Here is an 18,097-nt window from a genome sequence, read left to right on the forward strand (position 1 = left end):
GGGAGGCAAGTGTGGCTGTCCAGGGGGAAGTACACGGGACTGGACTAAGGGGGCTCTGGGGGACAGGTGGGAGTGGACAGCTTCGGGAACTGGGGCCGACAGGGCTGAGGGATGGACCAAGTGTGGGGGTGAGGAACCAAGGAGGAAAGGTGGGGGTCTGCTGGGGTGGGGAGAGTCGGAGGCCGCTGTGGCGGGGGGGCACTCTGGGGGAAGGCATTCAGAGAAGGGCCATAAATATACGGTGCCCAAAGCTATGCCTGGGGAGGATACACTTGGGAGGCATTTCACAAAGAGGACTGAAGAGGGTGAGGGACACCAAGAGAAAGTAGTGTCCTGAAACCGAGGCAGAAGAGACCAAGGAGGGAGGCCTCGGTGGCTCTGTCGGCTAAGTGTCGGCCTTCGGCTCAGGTTATGATCCCAGGGTCTTGGGATCGAGCCGTGCATGGGGGTCCCTGCTCTGGGGGGAGCCTGCTTCTCCCTCTCCCTCTCCCTCTGCTGCTCCTCCTGCTTGTGCTCTCTCCGTCAAATAAATAAATAAAATCTTTAAAAAAAAACAAGACTAAGGTGACAGGTACTACCCAGAGATGGAGGACAGTGATGACTGGGCAACTTGGTGTCAGTGGTGTGATCAGGCAGCTGCCGAAGTCCCTGCGAAGGAAGGAAATGGGCAGCCAGCAGAAGGCTCCTGCGAACCACAAATAACCACAAATGTGAGCTGCCACAGGTGCGATTTTTTTTTTTAAAGATTTTATTTATTTATTTGACAGAGAGAGATCACAAGTAGATGGAGAGAGAGGCAGGCAGAGAGAGAGAGAGAGGGAAGCAGGCTCCCTGCTGAGCAGAGAGCCCGATATGGGACTTGATCCCAGGACCCTGAGATCGTGACCTGAGCCGAAGGCAGCGGCTTAAACCACTGAGCCACCCAGGTGCCCCACAGGTGCGATTTTTAAAAACTTTTAGTAGCCACATTAAAAAAAAGAGAGAAGAGGTGAAATGAATGTTAATAATGTATTTCATCTAGACTAACAGATCCAAAATACTATAATTTCGACATGTAATCAAATAAAAAATAATGAAATTGTTTATATTCTTTTTTTTTTTTTAAAGTCATCTTTACAACCCAATGTGTGGCTTGAACTCACAACCCCGAGATCAAGAGTCGAGGGCTCCACCGACTTCGGCCAGCTAGGTAGCCCTGGTTTACATTCTTTTTTTTTTTTTTTTAAAGATTTTATTTATTTATTTGACAGAGAGAGATCACAAGTAGATGGAGAGGCAGGCAGAGAGAGAGAGAGAGGGAAGCAGGCTCCCTGCTGAGCAGAGAGCCCGATGCGGGACTCGATCCCAGGACCCTGAGATCATGACCTGAGCCGAAGGCAGCGGCTTAACCCACTGAGCCACCCAGGCGCCCCTTGCCCTGGTTTACATTCTTTAAGGAAAAAATATAATCCACACTTAAGACACATCTCCATAGCCCCGTGTGACCAGTGGTAACCTCCCCAGAAGGCTCAGGTCTAGGCAAAACCCGATTTTGCTCACTTATGATTCACCTCTCTCACATCTCCCTAATACCAGCCCTATCAGATCCTGTCTTTATTTAACATGTTGATATTTTGGGGGGTACCTGGATGGCTCAGTCAGTGGAGCTTGTGACTCCTGATCTTGGGGTTGTGGGTTTGAGCCCCGGTTGGGTGGAGAGATGATTTAAAAATAAAATATTTGGGCACCTGGGTGGCTCAGTGGGTTAAGTCTCTGCCTTCAGCTCAGGTCATGATCCCCGGGTCCTGGGATGGAGTCCTGCATCAGGCTCTCTGCTCAGCAGGGAGCCTGCTTCCTGCCACCCCTGCCCCGCCTGTCTCCCGCCTACTTGTGATTTCTCTGTGTCAAATAAATAAATAAAATCTTTAAAAAAATAAAATCTTTTACATATATGTGTGGGTATATATATATATATATATATATATATAATTTATTTATTTATTTGAGAGAGAGAGAGTGTGTGCGCGCAGAGAAAGAGGGAGAAGCAGGCTCCCCGCTAAGCAGGGAACCTGATGTAGGACTTGATCCTAGGACTCTGGGACCATGACCAGAGCTGAAGACAGAGGTTCAACCAACGGGCCCACCTAGGTGCCCAAAAAGAAAATCTTTAAAAAAAATCAAATAAGGGTGCCTCGGTGGCCCAGTGGGTTAAGCCTTTGCCTTCGGCTCAGTTCATAATCTTGGGGTCCTGGGATTGAGCCCCACATCGGGCTCTCTGCTCAGTGGGGAGTCTGCTCCCACTGCCTCTCTGCCTCCTGGTGATCTCTCTCTTTCTCTGTCAAATAAATAAATAAAATCTTTTTTTAAAAATTAAGAAATATATATATTTAAAATAAATATAAATAAATAAATAATAAAATAAAAATAAATAATATAAAATATTATTTTAATTATTTAATACAATTTATATTACTATAATTATATTAATTATAGTTATTTAATATAATTTAATATATACTATATATACTAAATAATTATTTAATTATTAAATAAACTAGAAAAGTTAAATAAATAAATAAAATATATAAAAATAAATATATTTTAAAAAATTTTTTTAAAGATTTTATTTATTTATTTGACAGACAGACTTCACAAGGAGGCAGAGAGGCAGACAGAGAGAGAGGAGGGAACAACCTCCCTGCAGAGCAGAGAGCCTGATGAGAGGCTCGATCCCAGGACCCTGGGATCATGACCGGAGCCGAAGGCAGAGGCTTTAACCCACTGAGCCACCCAGGCACCCCTTTTTAAAAATTTTTTTAAAAAATTAAATTGATTGTAGTGGTGGCTGCACATTTCTGTGACTCCATTAAAAACTCCGAATTGTATACTTTGAATAGGACACTCATAAGACATGTGAATTTTATCTCAATAAAGTCTTCTAAAAAGTGTTGCGGGGTATCTGTCTGGCACAGTCAGTAGAGCATGTGACTCTGGATCCTGGGGTTGTACATTCAAGCCCTGCATTGGGCGTAGAGATTACTTAAAATTAAAATCTGTAAAAAAAAAAAAAAAAAAAAAAAAAAAAAACCCAGGGCGCCTGGGTGGCTCAGTGGGTTAAGCTGCTGCCTTCGGCTGGGGTCATGATCTTAGGGTCCTGGGATCGAGTCCCACACCGGGCTGTCTGCTCAGCGGCTCCTCCTCTCTGCCTGCCTCTCTGCCTACTTGTGATCTTTCTCTGTCAAATAAATAAATAAAATCTTTAAAAAAAAAAAAAAACCCAAAACAAAAAAAGTTTCATCTTGACTGAGTGCGTGATCCCTGTGAATTCTGGGACCTAACCCTGCAGAGTGCCTCACTCTCCTTAGGTTGAGGATAGCGAAGGTGGGGAGAAGGCCCCATGGTAGGCAAGCAGGGAAGATTGGGGGGGAGAGCTGGTCAAGGGGGGGGAGGAGGCCAGATGTGCCCACAGCACCCCTTTTCCTGCCAGAGGATTCCCTGAGCTGTAGGCTCCCAAGCAAGGGAAGGAGGGGAGCGGGAAGGCTCTTCCTGGGGTTTCCACAAAGCCTGAGTCCGAGGGCCCTTGCCTGCCGGCCTTACCAGACGGCCTGACTCAGTTTGTCCACAGTGTGCATGTGACCCACTGTTGTCCCTGGAGTGACTCAGGCGTCCTGGAACCCCATTCCCAAGGGGACACCCCGCTGCCCACGGTCACTTCTCACAGACATGGCGGAAACAGACTGTCTCCACAGACTGGCCTCCCTGGCCAGGCAGGGCTCCTGGGGGCAGCCCATCAGGGTCTTGGCCTCACATCCCAACCTCCAGAGGGCCTAAAGGACCGGAGGAGGGGGTGGGGAGCTCTTCTCAAAGAGCCTTTGTGGGAGCGGCTGGGGGGGCTGCTGGGGGACCCCGCCCTGCATGACTCACGCCTCATTGCTGGGCAGTGACTCACGCCCAGGCCCCCCTCTGCCCGCCTGCAGCAGGTGCTGCCAGCTCCGGCTTCGGGATGGGGGCCTCTGCAGCCGCGTCCGTGCCACCCTACGGCAGGCCTGTGACCCACACCCATTTCCATGGGCACCCGCCCTACGCTGACCTCCTTGCCCTCCAGAGAGGGCTCAGACCACCGAGAAAACTTCCTACACTCCTTCCATTCCTTGGAAGGGGGCAGACCCCCCGGGACTGAGATGTGCCAGCCGCTGTCTCCCTATTGATGCCTGGATCCTCAAACCACTCGCGAGGGAGAGAATTCTTGCCACATCCTTTTAAGGTGGGGAAACTGAGGCTCCACGAGATTATGGAGTTTGCCCAGAGACACAGGAGATCAAACCGAGTCGGGGATACCACAGCGGCTGGCCTGGAGTGTAACTGGGTAATGATGCCAGCTGCCTTGTGCACCCCTGGTGGGTTACTGCATCCTGCAACGTCGCCTCCATTTTACCGATAAGCAAACTGAGGCAAGGAGCGCGTCAGTCACAGACCAACAGTGAGAAGCTGGGTCGGAATTCGAACCGAACCCGAGAGCTGGGGCCTTGCTCCGCCGCTTCCCCATGGGCCGCGGGCACCCACTTGGGGGCTGGGACGCCCCCGCCGCCGGGCCCCTCCAGCCGCGGGGGCCGGCAGAAGCCGGGCCGCCCGCCAGGCTGCCGGGCTGGATGCCCGGCCGCATCACGCCGCGGTGAGTCACCGCGCGCGCCGGCCCCGCCCCCCGCGCTAACAAACAGCAAGTTGCCGGGCAACCGCCCCCGGGGGCCCGCCCCGTCCGCACGCGAGAAGCGGGTTCGAGCCTCCCGCCGGGTGGAAGCCGTGCGGGGCTCAGGGACCTGTGGCCTTACGGAGATTAAGGACTCCGATCAGGCCTGCAGTCCTGGTGGGCGCACACAGGAGGGCTCAGGAGACTGCTGTGGTTCCGTGGGGGTCGGGGGACAGAGGGTGCATCGCCGAAGGCCGGTGCGGGGTCAGGGGATGGTACCGTGCACTCGCGGTGGAGTGAGAGGAGCCCTGAGGAGCTGGGACGGAGCTGTGGCCAAGGGGTCGGAACCATTTTTGTAGAGGGACTTAGGGTGCCTGCCTGGGGTTAGGGGATCAGGAGGACTAGTAGTGGGAGATTTTGGCTTCTCCTCATCTTCTCCGCGCCTCCTCCCCTCTAAAGGAGTTAACACTTAATGAATACACTGTGTTCCAGGCTGGTCTACACACGTGTACCTATGTATATTACCTAACTTAATGTTCACAATTGCCATCTGACAGTTCACACGTATTATTCCCACTTTACAGATGGGGAAACTAAGGCTCAGAGGCAAAATTCTTTGCCAGAGGATGGGGAGCTCCAAGTTTGAATCCAAGCAGGGTGTCGTGGGCTCCCATGCCTCTCTCAGCCAGGTGCAGGCGGAGCCATCCGGGCCGCGATCCTACCTGGGAGAACTGGAGCAGAGGTATGAGGCCAAGTCCACCCCGAAGGTTAAGTGGGACATGCAAGGGTGTGGTGGGGCTTGTCCACAAGACAGCTGAATGTCTTCCCCTCCAGATGCTGTACCAGGCTCCCTCCCGGACTGCCAGGCTATCTGAGGGCAGGGAGAAAGTTCCCAGAAGCCAGTTATCACTCCGCTCTGGTTCCCCAGGACCTCACCAAGCTGCCCACTGGACCCCTAATGGGTGGGGAACAGAGCAGGCACCAGCACTAGAGCAGGTGGGGTGCACATGTGCCTCTCCCGACCCTCTCACCTCCACTGGGAAGTGACCATCTGTCTGGAAAGGGATCCCCTCTGCATCATTTAAGAAATATAAATATATATATATAATATATATCGGGGGTGCCTGGGTGGCTCAGTGGGTTAAGCCTCTGCCTTCGGCTCAGGTGGTGATCTCAGGGTCCTGGGATGGAGCCCCGCATCGCATCACATCGGGCTCTCTGCACAGTGGGGAACCTGTTTCCTCCTCTCTCTCTCTGCCTGCCTCTCTGCCTACTTGTGATCTCTGTCTGGCAAATAAATAAAATCTTTAAAAAAAAAAAAAGAAATTACATATATATTTTTTACTCAAACGATTGAATAAATTGCTCACATGGTTAAGTGGAGTACAGAAGAGTATCCGGGGTTCCTGGAGAGCCTAAAGTCAGAGGGTCATGGAGGGAGGTAAGGAAGGCTTCCAGGAGGAGGTAATGCCCTAGGATCTCCAGGAAGCTCTGGAGCAGGCAGGTGAGTGTGAATGGCTGGGGAGAAGTGGGGATCTGACAAGCAGGGACTGTCCTCAGAAGAGGTGGGGATCACGGAGGAACTTTCTGTTCGGGATGGTAGAGGGAAAATGTGATTTTATTGTCTCCGGAGAAGGGGTGAAAGGGGTAAGGCCAGAAGCAAGGAGACCCGGGAGGTGTCTGTCGGGAGTGCTTTCAGACCAGAGATGATGGTGGTTGCCAGATGCAGCAAATAAAAATACAGGAGACCCACTTAAATTTGATTTTCAGGTGTAGAACAAGTAAACCACTTTTTTTTTTTTAAATATTTTATTTATTTATTTGACAGAGAGATCACAAGGAGGCAGAGAGGCAGGCAGAGAGAGAAAGAGGAGGAAGCAGGCTCCTGGCTGAGCAGAGAGCCCGATGTGGGGCTTGATCCCAGGACCCTGAGACCATGACCTGAGCTGAAGGCAGAGGCTTTAACCCACTGAGCCACCCAGGTGCCCCAGTAAACCACTTTTTAAGTATAAATATGTCCCAAGTATTGTGTGGGACTAAAAAATGATTGTTTATCTGAAAATCCAAATTTAAGAGGGTGTCTTGTGTTTTATCTGGTGGGAGTACTCCAAGGTCTCAAGTCCCCTATTCTCCGCCTCCCCAGGGATGGGGAAAAGATAATAGTTAACAATATTGCGCCAACGCACTTTGAGGGGAACACCATCGTCCCATTTTACAGATGGGTAAACTGAGGCCCAGAGAGCTTTTGGTAACCCCTCTGTATAATGAGTGACCCTGGCCTGGAAGCGAGGCTTGTTGGTTGCAGTCCACCAGCGGGTTAAGACTGGCACACCCCCTCCTCCACGGAGTGGGGGACAGGGCCCGGACACTAAGGTTCCCTCGGTTTCTCGTGGCCCGAAGGCAACAGAATCCTCGGTCCCCTCCCGCAGCCTGGGATCTGTGCCACCCGCCGCCCCTTGCGCCCCTCCTCCCAGGACACCGAGGCAGTGGGAAGGACGGGAGGCGGCCTCTGGGGGGCTCCTCTCTACGGCGGCGGCTCGGCCTCGTCCTCCTCCAGGCCGGCAGGATCCGCCGTCCGCGCCCGCCGGCAGGGGGAGGGGGAGGGTTATTTTTACCTCCCTCCAGGCAGCCGGGGCGACAGGAAGTGAGCGCGCGGCCCGCCAGATGTGGGGAGCCAGGCAGCTGGGAGCAGCCACAGCTGGACTGGCGGCCGGCCGGGGTCGGGGCGGGGGGGGGGGGCGTGGGGAGGCGGGGTGTGCGGAGGGCGGATCCCAGGCGTCGGGTCCCCCTTTGTTCCCCGCCGCCCTAGCCTGGCGTCCGAGGTACCCCCTCAACCCCATCCCCAGCTTCTCCGGGTGGTGGCCTCGCTGTCCCCAATCTGTGCCCCGGTGCCCTCGGTGTTCTAGGGTCCCGGGCGGGAGAGGCGGGGGGAAACTGCTCCCCGCCGCAGGGAACCCCGGGTCCCAGCGGAGTGAGGGGTGGGAGGGGGAGACGGCCCCTCGTCGGCCCCGCCCGCCACCGCCATTGTTTACCCGTCGGCTGCCTCCTTGGAAACTTAACCCGCCCGCGGTAATTTTATTTGGGAACTTCGGCCAGTTGCCATAGCAACCCCCAGTGACGTCAGAGGGGCTGGGGCCCCGAAATCCCCGGGAAAGGGGGGGGATGGGATTATGGGGGAGACCCTCAGGAGGGCCCCTCTTTAACCCTGCGCTTGCCAGGCCCCAGTCCGAGGGGAGAGGACAGCCAGATGGGACACCTCTTGGGCGCCCCCATTCTGGCGCGGCGCCAAGTGAGGGTGGCAGGCCAGGCCCTGATGTCATCTGGTGCTGGGTGGGTGGTGAGTCAGTACTCCGGTGGGGGCTGGGCCAGGCCTGGGGGCTATTCCTGTCTGACTCACCCCTCCAGGGCCCCGGAGCAACACCCAGACCCTGCCCTAGGGATTTCAGGCGCCAGGCTGGGGGGGAGGGGGTCCCCACAGGTCTCCAGAGAAGCAGAGGCCTCTGCTTCTCTGAACTCTAGGTGGGTAGGCCAGGGCTTTCCTGGTGCTCCCACACGGGTGGGAGGCGCAGAGTGGAAGGGTGAGCGGCGGCGAATCGGGGACGCCTCATACTGTCCTTCTCCGGAGCCCCAGTGGGGGGACAGGTGGTGGGATCCTGGGTCACTCCTGTCACCAGGGCGATGGGAGGCAGGGACCCTGACTGGCAAGGAGGAGCGCGCGCGCGCGCGCGTCAGGGGGGCTGGGCTGGGAGGAGCCACGCTAACCACAGTGACGTGGGACTTCCTCGGCAGGGCCTGTTTGATGTCTCTGTGTGCTGCGTTGCCATGGGGCCCGGCAGGCAGCCCTACGTGTGAGCTGGGGTGACCTACGGGGCGGCTGGTTCTATCAGGGTCCCTTGACCCAGCGCCCCCCATCCCAGGCCTACAGGAGTCCCTAGACCAGGTAGGGCTCTGCACACACCCTTACCCAACTTTCACCCCACCCCAGGCCCTGGGCCCCGAGAGTTCTCATCTCCTCTCAGAGCCTTGTGACTACTGCGAACTGTACATTTTCGAGATGAAGAAACTGAGGTTCAGAGAGGTACGATCATTTGGCCAAAGATATTCAGCTAGAAAGTCAGGGAACAAGCATTTGAAAGTCAGTTCTTCTTCCACTCCGCTCCCCTCCTCTCTCCAGCACACTGGTCTCCTCATTGTCTCTCAAATCCCCCAGCATGTTCCTGCCTCAGGACCTTTGCACTGGCCGTTCCCTCCACCTTGGACTTTTCCTCCAGATGTCTGCAAGGCACCTCCTTCACCTCCTACAAGTCTTTGTTCAAATGTCATCTCCACCTCAAGCAGCCTGTCCTGACCTGGTCCCCACCGGCTCCGTCGTCCTCTCCTTTCCCCCCTTCTGTCCTCCCTTAGCACCTAGCACCCAACATGCAGTGTATCTTTACGCCTATCTGTTTCTGTGTGTGTTTATTTCCTTTACAGATGTCAGCGCCATGACGGCAAAGATTTTTTTCTGGCTTGTTCTCTGCGGTGTCCCCCAGTGCCCAGAACAGTGCAGTGCCTGGCACCCAGCAGGCACTCAATGAATGTTTGAAGAATAAACAAATGGGCGTGTGTGAGTGTGTGTGTGTGTGTGCGCGTGTGTGATCACTGTCCCACTTGACCACTTAACCTGGCCTCACCCGGGCCCTGTCCCCCTACCCCTCCCTATCATGACAAAGGATCAGCTGGCCGGTTTGGAGAGCTCCTATCCCTGTTGGCTGCTGTCCCTGGGTAAATTGGCCAGCCCAGGACGAGGGCATGTGGGGCAAACGTCGGGGGATCCTGAGGGAGGCTGGTGGCACTGGGAGGTCCCTCCAAGCTTGTGCTGAGGGATGCTTAGTGAGCTGGGATGATTTGAGCCATGGGCAGGTAATGTTTTATACAAGGCCACGGCACAGATATCCCTGGAGGACACCATGGAGGAGGCATTTCTCTTAAATGTGTGCCCAACCGGATTACTAACGGAAGAAGGATGGCTCTGGATGGGAGGCTTTGTCTTGAGGTCCGAAGGAAGCATTCTGGAGGGGCAGCGTGGAGGGGGTGCCCTGTTGTAATTTGGTCACTTTCTATTTAGGCAATGAGAAGCCTGTGTGTGTGTCTCCACAGGGAGACCCTGGACCCTGAGAACTCCATTCCTCTGTTTATAGCTGCTCAGGAGGCCATGTGGCAAGTGCCCCACCCCTCTCTCGGCCCCACCCTGAGTCGGGGAATTCTGTGCCACCCCAAATCTTCCCCCAGGGCCCCACAGGCTGCTCTGCCCCCTCCTGCCCCAACCTGCCAGATCCTGCAGCTTGGGCCAGCCTGCCCCTTGGGCCCCACAGAGAAGAAAGACCCAGGAACCCCCCAGGCTGGGTCCCATGGGATGGTAGCTGGGTGTGGCTTCTACCCGCCTCTCCCCATTCCCACTAAGATCCAAGGTGGGAGCTTGCTGAGCTGAACGGAGGAAATGGAGGATTTTGGAGGAATTCTGGGGTGCGACGTGACCCAGAGGCCTCCAACCAGCCCCTCTGATCCCCTGCCTGGGCCTGCTGCTGGGTTCCCCACACCCTAGCATTCCTCTCACTGCCCAGGAGGAGGGTGGTGAAGAATCTGACCCCCAGCGCCGATTACATGACTTCAGAAATGTTGGGAGTGGGTGTCAAAAAACACTCCCCCAAAGCAATGCCCACACAGATCGGTGAAGGGTCCTTTGGCTCCAGAACCCGACCCGCTGTGGTGGTGGTGGCAGCGGTGGTCTGGCGGCCATCGGCTCCTGTCCTATCTTGTAGAGGGCAAAGTGGCAGGCAAGCATGCTCAAGGAGGCTGTCTTGGCGGCAGAGGGCACCCCGCCCCTCCTTTGCTTAGTTTTGTTCCTGGCCCCCCACCTGGGCACAAGGCCAAGCCCCAAGGCAGGGCCCCGTCCTGGGGAACAATGCAGCCGTGTTTCTCTGGGTGGAGGGGAGGTCGGTGGAGGATGTGGTGGGACAGACGCAGGCAGGGAAGGAGGGAGGGATCCAGGGAGGGACTCTATCCCAGGGATACTCCAGGAGCTGGGGAGTTTCCCAGAGCCCCTGGGTAGGTGGGGGGCAGGGATGCTGGGAGGCCAAAGTGGGGAGGGTACCTTGATCCTGGCACCACCTGAACTCTGGGCCAGAGTCTTCAATGGCAGCAGAGGAGGGTTGGGTGGGATAAGAGGGACTTCCTGGGGTTGAAGAAGGCACTGGGGAAGAACTGGAGGAAGTGTGGGTTGGTGCTTGGCAGGAACCCAGGATACCCAGGCCCATTGGCAGGAACCCAGGATACCCAGGCCCATGCCCCTCCAGGGAAGGGTACACAGTAGCCGAATGTACTGGGTCAGGCGCCTTGCCTCCCACCTTCCATGTCCCTTGTCCCTTGTCCCTGCCCATGGCCTCCTGGGTTTCTCTTCCTGCAGGGGCAGGACTTTGCCAAGAAGGGTGTTGGGGTACGAGGGGGGATTAGGACCCCTGCTTCTGTCCTGCCTCCCGCAGGAAGAGCCTTCGCTTAAAATCTGGGGCTGCTTCCAGAGTCCAAGACCCGGAGGGGGAAGCTGGGCTGCGTTTGGGGCCCCAGGTAAGAGTCGGGACAAGGAGGGAGAAAGTTGGGGCTGAGTTGGGGGACCCGAGAGAGAAAGTGGGGGCGGACCGGCTCCGGGGGCACATGACGGCGGCGCCCGCCCCGCCCCGCGCCCGCCCCCTGTCCGGCCGGGGGGGGAGGAGACGGGAAGGTTTTAAAAGCGATTCGGCCCCGCGGCGGGCCGGCCAGTGAGTGGGATGGATCGCGGCCGGCGACCGACCCCGGCCCGTCTAGGCCAGCCGTCCGCCCACGTCTCTGCCGCCGGGCCCCGGGCGGCGGCCCGAGCCCCGAGTGCCGGCTCCCCTCCCCCGCGGGTGAGTCGGGGAGGGAACCGGGAGGGAGGCGGCGGCGCCGCGGCGGCGGCGGCAACTTTTCCGCGCCGGACTCGTGGGCGGAGTGGGGGTGCGCCCGGCGGGTCCCAGCCTTTCGCGAGGGGGAGGGCGCCGCTCCGCCGCCGGTGGTTGGGGGGCTGCGGGGATCGTGCATCTGGCGGCTTCGGCGGCGGCGGCGGCGGCGGCGGCAGAGTCCTGGGGCGCCCCCTACGGAGCGGGGGAAGGGCGGCCCAACCTTTACCCGCTCCGCGGGAGCCCAGTGGGGACCCCTAGCCACTCCCCCCCACCGGAGACCCATGAGACCCATGAGAGCGTGGTGGGGAGGGCGGGTCCCCCAGACACTGGGGCAGGTCAAGGTGGGCAGGGATTCAGCGGCAGGGTGGGAAGGGGGAGGGCACATGCGTGCTTTGGGGTTAGAAGGGATGCATATACGGTGCCTGGGCTCCTGGGGGGCCTATCAGGCCTTTGGTGGGATGGGGTGGAGGAGTGTGTAGGGGTCTCCCAGAGTTCCCTGGATGGCGGGTCACAGTCAAGTTCTCGACATGTCAGCCAATGAGTGGAGCGGAGGCCTTCCATTGAGGAGATGGGGTGGGGGCCCAGCATTGTAGCCCCAGCTTGGTGGAGACTGGGGGACCCTTCTCCTCGCTCCTGGCTCCTCCTGGCCCAGGGTTTGGGAGAGTCCTGGAGGGCTGACTCCCCGACCCTGTGTAGCCGCAGTCCTCATGTCCTTGGGCTCCGGGAGGGTGGAAGGGCCCCAACTAAAACCTGAACCTTGCATTCTAGCCCCTCACTGACCTCTGATCCCAGCATTGGATTTGACTGCCACCAAAGCCCCCGGCCTTACACTGACTTGCCTATCCAGCCCAGCCAGGCCGAGCCAGACCCTGTGGCCTCCTGAATGCCTTGAAGGTGCAGCTGGCCCTCTTGTCACCTGCCCCCTCCCGCTTCAGCCCTAACCAGCTGCCCGCTCGTGGTGACGGGTGGTATGTGAGGGTAGGGCTGGGATGGGTGCGGGACCCCTGGCACAAAGGGTGTCCTCTGGCAGCCGGAGCTGGAGGGCAGTACCCAACAGGTGCCCCGGCTTAGAGGCGAGGTGCTGTGGGACACACCCTGTCCGCTCGCCCACGCACCCTGCCCAGGCCAGCCCGTGTGCATGTGTTCACATGCCTCCGTCCTGGGAAGGCACGGGCCCTGGGGCCTGCTGCCAGCTCTGTCCTAGCTCCCAGAAGGGCACCCATTGGCCTCTGCCCTTGCAGGATGTCCTTTGGGAGCTCCTTCAAGACCCCAACTGGCCAGCCTTGTCTGTGGGCTTCAGAGGGGGCCCAGAGCCGCCGGCCTGGCCCAGGGCTGGCACGCGGAACACATGCGTGACAGGGTGTGTCCAGGGGGTCGGGCCTATCTGTGCTAGCCCGGCCTCCAAGTTGCCGCAGACCCTTGCTCACTGGAGAGCGACAGTGGCAGCGGATGCTCCAGGGGTCCTCCCGGGAACCCACGTACGCTCCCCCTGCCTGCTGCTAAGAGAAGGCCAGATGTTCTGTGCAGGCTGCCACTGCTGGGCAGATCCCTGTCCCATCTGCAGTCCTAGGGTGACTGGCCCTAGGCTCAGGGTGGGGACAGGGGCTCAGGGTGCCCGGCCTGCTATGGGCCTAGGTGGTGGTGCTTGGATAGACCTTAAGGTGTTTTTCAGAGTGTGCCCTTCACCTTGGGAAGCCAAGTGGAGGGGGGAGGTCTGTTTGCGGTGAACCCTGGGAAGGTCTTAAGAAAACACCTTTCCTACCCCTCACGGCACCGGCTGGCCAGCCCCTTCCCACTTAGATACATTTTCTGCCTGGAGCCGTCCTGACTTTTCCTTAGATTTACTGCCTGACCTTGGGCCTGACTCCGAATTCCTGTGGGCCTCGGTTTCTCCATCTGTAAATGGGGAGCGTTGGAAAGCAAGCAGAGAGAAGCGTGCTTCCCCTCCCAGTGGCAGGCCCTTGCCTTCAGATCCTTTGTGGGGTGCTCTGGCCCCCTTCTCTCCTGCCTTCGGGTGTCCCGGATGGACACGGAGGTGTGTCTGCAGAAGGCTGGTCACCTGGGAAGGAAGACGCGGAGGGCAGTGGGCGTGGGCGTGTGGGAATCCTTGGGCAGAGAAGGACGCCGCCATGCTGGGCACGGCTGAGTCACGCTCCAGCGGCGCCTTGCCCCAGGGTGCTGGAGCTGGCGCCACCCTGGGTGTGGTCACTGAGCTGTGGCCCTGGGCAGAGAAGGACTGGGTGGTCTGGGATGGGGGGCCTGAGCGGTAAGCAGCCAGGAAGCTGACTTCTGAGCCTCTAAGACCCTTGGCCTTCCCCTGGCCTGGGTCTGGCATCACCATCCAGAACTGTGGTCACCACACCCTTAGAGTGCTTTGAGGATCCTGGGGGCGCTGAGCCTTGGGCCTGGGAATTTGGGGGGACGGGACCCAGAAGCCAGTGATTTGCCTTGAGGCCAGTGGTCCCCCGAAACGTAGCCCGGGGCTGGGCCGTGGACCTGTGAGGACAAGGCAAGGGGTGAACATGACAGAAGGGTGTGCCCCTCAGTTAAGGGCTCTCAGTGTGGATGTCAGGGGGCCCCTGGGAATTCTGTGACTGACCCTAGGGGGATTAAAGTTGAAGGCAGGGGTTGGAGTTTGGTGGGGCTGGGCGCAGTGGGGCCTGGGATATGACTTGCATGGCTCCCCTATTTATAACAAGTGATTCAGTGCTCACTTACTCACCCCTTCCTGGGACTGCCCCCTCCCCCCAGCCCTGGGTGGGCAGCGGGGGCCCACCCACTTGCCACTCTCCTGCCCTCCACCACCCAGGTGCCAGCCTCCCAGGGCTGCCCATCGGGCGGGTTGTCATGGTCGCTGTGCTGGGACCGGGGTAATGGATGGGGGGCTGGTGGTCAGGCGGCACTTGGCTGGGCAGCCCAGGTTGGCGGCTGGCTCGGGGCCCGGCCCAGGGAGCCTCTGCGGAGAGTCTAGGCCCATTAGGCAAAGCGTTAGTGACAGGCTGGGAGGGCGGGCGGTGGCGGGCAGGGCGGGGCCTGTAGCCCTTGGTATTTTCCGATCCCAGCTGCTCCGAGAGGGTGGAAAGTATTTGGGGACCAGGCTTGGGGGCGGCGGTGGTGGCGCCCCCGGCGGAAGCTGCCCCTGATTCATTCTTGGAGCACGGGGTTGGGGGGGGGGTGGGAGCAGGCCTGCCTGCTCTCCTCCTGCCTCCACGCCCTGTCTGCGGCCCATTCTCTGGCACACACACGTACATGCATACATGCGTAAGTCCGTGTGGCCTGGGGCCTGCTTTGCTCCCTCTGGCCGGCCCAGGGGCCCATCTTCTCCCCACACCTCTAGCTGCCAAGAGCTTGGCCTTGCTGGGACACTGTCTCCCGTGAGCCCAAGAGGCACACATGGGTAATGGGGGTCCTGGGCACCTGCGTGGCCGTGCCCCATCCATGAGAGACCCAGGCCTTTTGTGCCTTTGGGAATGGGGAGTGGCCTTGGCCCCGGCCCGGGGCTCCGTGCAGGGGAAACCCCACAGGAAACGGGCCTGGCCAAATGGCCGCCCTTCCCGTTCTCGTCCCTGGGACATGAATGTGCTGTCTCACTTCCGGAGGCGGCCCAGGGAGGCCGGCCGCCCTGCAGGGCCTTGTCTGTTCCCGGTTGGTGCCCCCAGACCCTGAGGGGACAGGGTTGGGCAGGGGCCTGCTAGGAAAGCAGGTGGCTGGGGTCTGTGTGTGCGTGGAAGGGATGGGGCCGGGAACAGAGCGGGACATCTCTGTCCACCTGTCTCCCAGCGGCGCGCGCCTGGTGCCCACCTCTGGGCACCAGAGTCCCACCCGTATCCGGAGTCCTCATTTCCACCGTCTTTTGTGTTTCTGCCTGATGATGACAGCACAGCCCCATCCTAGCTACACGTGTCACTTCTGAGATCTTTACCACGACATCATCCCTGCTTTGCGGACAGGGAAGGGGAGGCCCAGAGAGTGAATTTCTAGGAGTCATCTAGCTACAGAGCTACAGAGCTGAGGTTCAGATCTGCCCAGACTGGCTCCAGAGTTGGGGATGTCCTAGCCACAGGGCTCTTGCCATTAAGGAGATCTCCATTTACTGAACATAAGGCGGCGTCACAGGCTTGTGACTGTGCAGCTCAGAGGGTCTCACCTGCTCAGAACGACCCGAGGCTTGGATTAATGATCTGCTGTCAGCGTCTTGACATTCTTAACTTGTGAAGAAGGAGCCCCATGATTTCATTTTGCACTGATTCCTGAAATTTCTGGAAGGTGGTCCTGGTGCTGGGCACTTGCTGAATGACATACACACTCTTGGTGAAACCTCCCTGTGCTGTGCAATTGGGGCCTTTGGCTTTGTTTTACAGATGGGGAAACTGAGGCCTGGAAGGCGTTTGGGAAAGTGCTAAGTGGGTACTTGCACTTTGAGCCTGGGTCTGGTGCGCTTGGGGATGTGTGTGCCCAAGGCGAGAGCTGGACACCCACCGCCGGCATCCGCTCTGGTGGGGTGTGGGCTGAGGCCTGGCCACTGAGGAGACGGGGCCACGGGGCGGGGGGGGGGGCAGGCCCTGGTGGTTTCCTCCTGCCCTTCAGGCTTCTAGGAAGTGGCGCCAGCTGGGGTGAGATCACTTCCTCACCCGCCTGCCTGCCACCCCCTCGACTTCCTCTCTTCATGGCCCCATTTAGCCCGCCCAGGGCTTGCTGGTGGTGGTGGGGGGACGGGATAAGGGGGGGGACCTGGCTCTGGGAGTCCCTGCAGCCTCCTTGGGATCCTCCAGGATCCCTTTGGGCCTTTCTCCCTCTGGGACTGTGGGCATGGCTGCTGCGGGGGTGCCCGGCCTCGTGGTACAGCTTTCCCTTCGGCTGCTGCTGCGTGCGGGGAGAAGGGCTTCCCTCAGTGGGCAGCAGCCGGTGGGGCCCTGGGGGACAGCCGTCTTCAAATCTCATTACCTCCTTTGCTCTCTCTCTCTCTCCCCCAGGTGTCAGTCGCTGGCCCCACCCGGTGCCCCCCCACCCCTGTGCCACGGCCGGCTGGGGTTCCTGGGGATGGGATTTGCTGCCTGTCTCAAATCACATTGCCAGGGATTTCCAACCGACCCTGAGCCCTGCCTCTGGGGCTGCCGCCACCGCCACTGCTGAGAACCGGACTGGGGCTGGGTGGCAGAGAGGCTCCTGCTGTCCATGTCTGGCCTGGGGAGCAGGGCTTAGCTGCTTGTGAGCAGAGTCCACAGCAAGTCGTGTTCACAGTGGCTAAGTTCCGCCCCCCGGGACCCCGCCTCCTCTGGCTCTGCCTCTGCGCCTGCCTGTCCCGCTGGCTGTCCGGGCCTCCCTGGGCTCTGCCTCCCGTGCCTACTGAGCTGAAACACAGTTGATTTGTGCAGACTGGCTCAGTTCAGCAGGAACAGGAGTCAAGCCCCCTTGGAGTCTGTGGCGCCTGCCTTCCTCGGGTGGACTGATGCCTGTGGGGGGGTGGGGGAGACCCAGACCTATGTCTGGGGGAGGGACTTGGGGAGGGAGGTAGCCTGGAATGGGCTAGGTGGACCCAGCTGTCTGTTGGCCCCCCCCCCAGCTCTATACTTGGGGAGGGCCTCCCCCCTGCATAATCATACCTACAGCTGGCCTGCACTCTTGGGGAGGTTGGCCCTTCCACGAATAAAGGAAAAGTTGTGTCTGCACCCCTCCCCCCCAACAACACTCCCAGCCTGGAGCCTTTCTCTCCCAAGCCTGGTGGGGCATGGGCCAGGCCTGTACCTTCCCGGCAGCCAGTTGTTACTCAAGAGGAAGCTGCCTTGGGCCCCCAGACCGTTAAATGCCAACTCCAGCTTCCGGAACCAGGCTGGCCTGACCTGAGTGTGCCTGGCCCCTTCTCACAGAACCCTGCAGCTTCCAAACTTGGAGGGAGGAGCCGTGACACCCTCCTGGCACGAGGGGAGGGGAGGGGAGCAAGGTGCCTGTGAACCCAGAAAGGACATAACTGGGACTTTTCAGTCCTCTGGTGGTGCCAGGGTGTGTAAGAGTGGAGGAGACTGTCCAGAATCAGATGGGATGGGGCTCTTTTTGGAGTGAGACTGGGGAACCAGAGAGAAGCCCCCTAAGGTGTCAGGCCTGGCCTGGGGTTCGTGTCCCACCCTGGGTAGGGGCAGGGTCTGTGTTGTGTGTGGTTCCTGTTGTCCAGCTAAATAAAAGCTGCCCCCTGCCTCATTCCTGAAGGTCTGATAGTTTGTGTTTGGGGCTTACTCCTTCCTTCCATCCCTGCAGTTTGACTTTTTGGGTGGGGAGGGTTGGAATTTGGGTGGGGAGGGTTGGTGGCCCCCCGCACCCTGAGCTCCTGACCTCCCAGATCTCCATTCCTGTCCCAGCTGTTCCGAGGAAGGGCACAACGTAGTCACATGGGCAGAGAAGGCTGGAAAGGTGACCTTAAGGGGTGTCCTGGGATTAGGGGGTGACCCTGAGGGAAACCCTGACTTTCAGAGCTGTTGTGATG

General features: G+C 58.6%; 3 long non-coding RNA genes across 5 annotated transcripts; all 3 read left to right on the forward strand.

The window, feature by feature from the left end:
• The first annotated feature begins 4,666 nt into the window (after positions 1–4,666).
• Positions 4,667–5,818, forward strand: LOC101689190. The gene is made up of 3 exons (XR_001178767.2): positions 4,667–4,843; positions 5,251–5,408; positions 5,501–5,818. It is a non-coding gene; the product is annotated as an uncharacterized LOC101689190 (long non-coding RNA).
• A 1,454-nt stretch (positions 5,819–7,272) lies between these two features.
• LOC101689375 lies at positions 7,273–9,107 on the forward strand. 3 transcript variants are annotated; one of them, XR_001178746.2, is made up of 3 exons: positions 7,273–7,996; positions 8,456–8,606; positions 8,877–9,107. It is a non-coding gene; the product is annotated as an uncharacterized LOC101689375 (long non-coding RNA). The 3 variants fall into 3 exon arrangements; XR_199138.3 differs by having other exon boundaries at positions 7,274–8,003; XR_001178745.2 differs by having other exon boundaries at positions 7,274–7,735.
• Positions 9,108–11,592: 2,485 nt separating this feature from the next.
• Positions 11,593–17,814, forward strand: LOC123392925. The gene is made up of 2 exons (XR_006607640.1): positions 11,593–12,513; positions 16,593–17,814. It is a non-coding gene; the product is annotated as an uncharacterized LOC123392925 (long non-coding RNA).
• The last annotated feature ends 283 nt before the right edge of the window (positions 17,815–18,097 follow it).

This window comes from Mustela putorius, unplaced genomic scaffold, assembly GCF_011764305.1.
Source record: "Mustela putorius furo isolate JIRA1106 unplaced genomic scaffold, ASM1176430v1.1 tig00000095_pilon_pilon_pilon, whole genome shotgun sequence".
Classification (NCBI taxonomy): Eukaryota; Metazoa; Chordata; class Mammalia; order Carnivora; family Mustelidae; genus Mustela; species Mustela putorius.